The sequence below is a fragment of the Hyaena hyaena genome, unplaced genomic scaffold (genome assembly GCF_003009895.1).
Source record: "Hyaena hyaena isolate Hyena2069 unplaced genomic scaffold, ASM300989v1 scaffold_694, whole genome shotgun sequence".
NCBI lineage: Eukaryota > Metazoa > Chordata > Mammalia > Carnivora > Hyaenidae > Hyaena > Hyaena hyaena.
The window spans coordinates 421,878-427,964 of record NW_024081327.1 but is presented as its reverse complement, the minus strand read 5'-3'; positions in this window follow the sequence as shown (position 1 = coordinate 427,964).

Here is a 6,087-nt window from a genome sequence, read left to right as displayed (position 1 = left end):
ACAACTTTTCTGTGTATTCAAATTTTGTCCCAAGCCATTACTCTCTAAACAACCAGTCTCATTTAGGACAAAATTACTTTCTTTTACCTTCAACAAAACTGTATACCCATTCCTTATCTCTTTCTTGCATATCTCCTACTTTTTACATAGAGTTGTTTCCTTTATCTCCATCAGTTTTAACTCCATTTTGTAGAATTTTAACTCTTGGAAACCATAGTCTCCGGTGAAAACTAAGTAGTAACCAATTGTAAACTGTTACACCAAAATATTTAGAGGGCAAATTCATAAACCAATTAAGCATAAAGCAGGTTTTCCAACAAACCAAAATATCCTTAGTTTATCTGCAATAAGAAGTCAAAAGTCAGTATGTTTAGTAATCAATGCTTTAACATCTTATTCTATTTGGAAAAGACCTAGAATGTCCAATGAATTCAATCCCATTTATTGTGCAAGCAAAACTTTAAAGTTTCAGGTTACCAAAAACTTTGAAAGCAATCTTAACAATTAACTATGAAAACTTTGAGACAGACAAAATTAACCATTATTTTAAATCATCTTTTTGCTAACAAATTGGAACACAAGACAGAGATAACATGACCTTATTTGAACTTCAGCAAACCTAGATAGAATTAAAAGTTTCATATTTAATTCTGATAATTCCTCAGTAACTCCCCTATGCCTTATGATAAAGCATAAACTCTGTAGCATGACATAAATGTTCCTCCATGACCTCACCCAGCCCACCATACTCCAAAGCAATTTATCCCTCTCCACCACTAGTACTCAATGCCATGCATAACAGTTTCCCACATCTGGGGCTTTGCCTATCCTTCTTTCTTATCTGGAATTTCCTTCTTGGTCTCTCCATTTCTCATCACCATTAAAAGGGTGTAAATATCTCTGGAGATAAGATTTGAAAAACTATTCTTAACAAACTCCCCAGGTGGTACATTCTGTCTAGTAACCATCTACAGGCCAGCCTTTGAGAACAACTGAGAAGAACAATTTGAGATATTCTCTAGGAATGCACATGAAGAGTACCAAAGAAACAAATAGATGATAAATACAAATTGATAGTAGTTATAAAAGATAGAGAGCAGAGATAAAATATATGAACAACAAATAAGAAATTTGGATGGATTAAACAGATACAATAAAGAAAGTTATAATAGGATAAAAGACTCCATGGTTGGGGAAATTTTTTAAAAGTAAACCTGAGGGGCACCTGAGTGTCTCAGTCAGTTAAGCGGCTGACTCTTGATTTCAGCTCAGGTCATGATCTCACGGTTCATGAGTTCAAGTCCTGTGTCTGGTTTTGCACTAACAGCATGGAGCCTGCTCAGGATTCTCTGTCTCCCCCTCTCTCTGCCTCTCCTGGGCTCATGTGCTCTCTCTCTCTCTCTAAATAAGTAAATAAATAAACTTTAAAAAAATAATAAAGTGAATCTGAAAACTAGGTTTAGACCAAATTAATTAAAAGAGACCATACTCAAATATATTGAACTGGTGGGTTTTTTTTTTAAAGAATAAAAAAGGTATAAGTCTCATAGCCAGGAAGAAAACATAAAATACCAAATCAGATATCAAAATTATTTTGATGTCAGACTTTCCCACATAAAACACCAGGAAATAATAAAATAAAATCTTCAAAACACTGAGGGAGAGAAAGTATAGCTCACACTGTGCTTGCTCAGGCAAGTCTTCTTTGACCACTAAGTGATACATTTGTGAAATCTTATTGAGTTGTATGCTTACGAGTTATACATTTCTCCATATGTATGTAATGGCTGATACAAATTTTGCTTAAGGAAAAAAAAGCAATGTTTAGCACATGTAGTTTCTCAATAAATAATTGTTAAATAAAAGAATAAATGACTTAACCAAAAATTATTTATCAAATAACATTCTGTAAGTTCAACAAAAAGACTTTCTCAAGTATGTGAGGACAGAGGAAAATGTGTGCACCCTGCTTGATAAAAACAATATTCAGAACTACACGTTAGGGGCCCCTGAGTGGCTCAGTTGGTTGAGCGACCGACTCCTGATTTTGGCTCATGTCATGATCTCATAGTCAGGGGATTGGGCCCCACGACCCGCTCTGTGCTGACAGCGCAGAGATTCTCTCTTGGGATTCTCTCTTCTCTCTGCCCTTCCCCTGCTTGCATTTTCTCTCTCTCTCTCTCAAAATTCATAAACATTAAAAAAAAAAAAAAAGAAAAGAAATGCTGTAGCTGATTGAGAGATGAACCAAAGCTAAGAATTTAAGAATGGGCACCTTTGTCCTTACAATACTGGTATCCTGCACCCTTTGTGAGCATCAAAACTAGATATACATTGCATTATGTCTGCATAATGGTTTAAGTGCTTTTAAATGTATCCAGAAACCAAAAAAAGTGTTTCGTAGAAAGTGAGGTATCTAAAAAGTAAGCTAATGGGGGGCCTGGGAGGCTCAGTCGGTTAAGAGTCTGACTCTTGATTTTTGCAGGTCAAAGTCATGATCTCACAGTTCACGGGCTCAAACCCTCCATTGGGCTCAGCGCTGAGTGTGCCAGTCCTGCTTGGGAGTCTCTGTCTCCCTTGCTCTCTGTGCCTCTGTAATGCACTCTCTCAAAAATAGTTAATTAAACTTTTTAAAAAAGAAGATACAAAACATAAAAATGTTATATTACAAATAAATAAATAGTAAGCTAATAACATTACAATAATCACCATCTAGATAATTGGACATCAACATCTAGGTGATCTGGATAGTCGTCATCCTATGCATCTGCAATCCAACATTCAGTGAACCAAGTGCAAAAGCAGGGGTAAAAGGAGTGACACAAGCAGAAAGGCACAAATCCCTCAGCTTCATTACAGTGAAGTCAAATTTCTTGCTCTGTTCTTGGCTTTGACACATACACAATTTAAAAAATTTTTTAAATGTTTATTTTTGAGAGAGAGGGAGACAGAGCATACACAGGGGAAGGGCAAAGAGAGAGGGAGGTACAGAATCTGAAGCAGGCTCCAAGCTGGCTCGGAGCTGTCAGCACAGAGCCTGTCACGGGGCTCGAACTCATGGTCCATGAGATCATGACCTGAGTGAAAGTCAGATGTCCAAGCAACTGAGCCACCCAGTTGCCCCAGACACATACACAACTTAAAGGTCACTTAATTTAATAAATAGGCTAAAATTTAAACTATAAGCCCTGTAAGTCTCTGCAAAGAATAAAAGACAAACCAAGTATTAATCAAAAAGCAAAAGCCAAAAGCAAAAGGAACAGAAAGATCAGGAAAAAAATCAATACAAATAAGGCATAAAATAAGAGACAATATGACTAAATGTTCTTAATTCACTTCTTAAAGAACAAAAATCTCAAATTTGGTTTTTAAAAATCTAAATATACCTTGCAAATAAGAATTAGCCCTAAAACCAAATGTCATAGAAAGCTTAAAAATAAAAGGATAGATAAGAAAGACATCAGGCAAATACATACTAGGAGAAATAAAAACTAATATCAAATCAGAAAAGTAAAACTAAGAAGCATTAAATGTAAAAAAAAGAAAAAACTTCATATGGATAGAATTTAGATTAATAATGGAAAAATAAGTTGTTAAAACTCATGCAGAGGATAACATCCAAATGCGTAAGTCAAAACAACTTTAAAAATGCAGAGACACTATTGTTATTTAACATTGTCTAGAAATTCTGGCCATTAATGAAATAAATGTTGGCAAAGAAAACATAAAACTATCAGTATTTGCAGACAGCATAATTACATACCTAGAAAAAAAATAAGCAGATCAATAGAAAACCCATTAAATGTAAGGAGAATGCTCAGAAACTGGCTAACCACAAAATATTTTTTAAAATAGATTTCTTATCTGATGGTAATAACAAGTCCCAAAATTAAAATAAAATAAAATAAAATAAAATTCAAACCCTGAAACAAACCCCTGAAATATCTAGAGTTAATCTTATTGTAATCTGAGAGAGACTTAGAGAACTATAAGATGTTCATGAATTTTTAAAAATAACTTATATAAGTTGTCAGAAATACAATGTTCATAGATGGGAATGTTATATATACCCACAAAAGAAAAAAATTATCTCTTAATTTATTTATTTTTCCTTATATATTAAGGAAATATATATTTTTCCTTATATATTAAGGTATATAATGTTATGATTTTATATAGGTATATATTGCAAAATGATTACCACATTAAGGTTAGTTAAAACATCCATTACCTCACAGAGTTACAGTGTGTGTGTGGTGAGAAACATCAAATATACAATACAGTATCATTAACTATATAGTCACCATGCTAAACCTAACTTATTTCTATGTCTAACCAAATTCTGATAAGGCTTTTGTGGTAACATAACAAATTTCTAAAACTCTTATAAGGAAGAATTGTTGTTGAAAAGAGAAAAATCAATAAACAAATTAAATAACCCAGAAATATATCATGGTATATAGAAAGAATCTAAAATACATGGTAAAAATAAAGTGTCATCACAAATTAGTAATAGGGAGAAATTATTTAGTGAATAGGTTTGGATTTATTTATTGACCGTTTGGAAGAGAAATAAAATAAAAACACAGCTTTCCCTTACATCATATATCCAAAAGAACTTCAGATTATAGAGTAAAATGTAAAAAATAATAATCACAAATTATAAAAACTGAAAAAATATCTTTAGCCACTGAGATTGTAGATAATTTTTATTTTCATTACACTTCACTATATCATAAAAAATTTACACTGAGTACATCACATTAAAAACATTTAAAATGTTCTATATACTGAAAAATTAAAATACAATTAAATATTGAATATTTCTCAAATATCACTATAGCAGAAGAGTTCATAAGCTTTACAGAAATAGAGATTCCTAAGTTATCAGAATGGATTAAATATCTAATTCTCCTTTGTCTTGAAACTGCACTAAAACTACAACAAAGAGATATTTAAAACAAAAAAAATCCATAAACCCAACAGACAAAAACAACACAATTTGACAAGCATAAATCAGAGAATAAGTGATAGCTGATTTCATAAAGCTGAAAGAGTAAAATCCTAAACTGGCAGAGAAGAAGCTGAGAACCAATCCAATTAATATCCCAGAATCCTCAGAAGGCTCAGGCCCTGGCAGCACCAGGTCCCCCAGAGCTGGGAGTACAGGGGTGAACTGGTAGACTCAGGAGGTCTGTATGAAAAGCTGTTTGAACAGCTGCTAATCCTTGGCTTTTCTTCCCAACTTCCAGCCGCTAGGCAAACACTACTCCCAATCCTAATGGGAAGTTGGAGCTTATCTCTAGAGAAGGTAAAATAGTGAGCAGGTCTTTGGACCCAGCAAAGGTGAGAATATGGTAGGATCAAAACCAGGATTAAGTGATCATATAGTTCTGAATGCTGAGGAACATCCCATCCTAAGACCTCCTTCCTCTCAGTTTCCAGAATTTTGGCAACAAAATGTCTACCTTCTGGCAGAAGATTAAGGAATATGACTAGTCCAAAAGGAAAAGCCTAAACATATTTAAAGAGGGTCCCCAGAAATGACCCCCCCATATCATCCTTTAGTGAAACTCCAGAAATTTATGCAGTGAAATTCCAACCATCTTTTATCTTAATCTTATGCAGACATCTGAGAAAATCCCTCCAACATGGAAGATATGCCAAAATAAACAAACAGAAAAGAGCAGTTAGGAGGAAACTGAAAATATGCAAGAAGAAACCCATCCAAAAATATAATTAATATCCTCAGATTGAGAAGATTACGCATCCATGAAATTGAATTAGGATACTGACTTAAAAAGGGAACTAGAGAGGACATTTAAAAAAGATACTCTTAGAAATTAAAACCATGATAGCAAAGATAAAACAGACAATGGAATACTGGAAGAGAAAGTTGAGAAAATCTCCCAGGAAATAGAGTAAAAAGATGAAAATAGTAGAAAACAAAATAAGAAAGGAAGCACTCCAGGAAAAACCATATCCAAATAGAAAGAAAGAAAGAAAATCAATAAGAAAACATATGATAAAAAAAATATTCCCAGAACTGAAGAGTACGAGTTGTCAGAGAAGGATGCACCAGCTGCC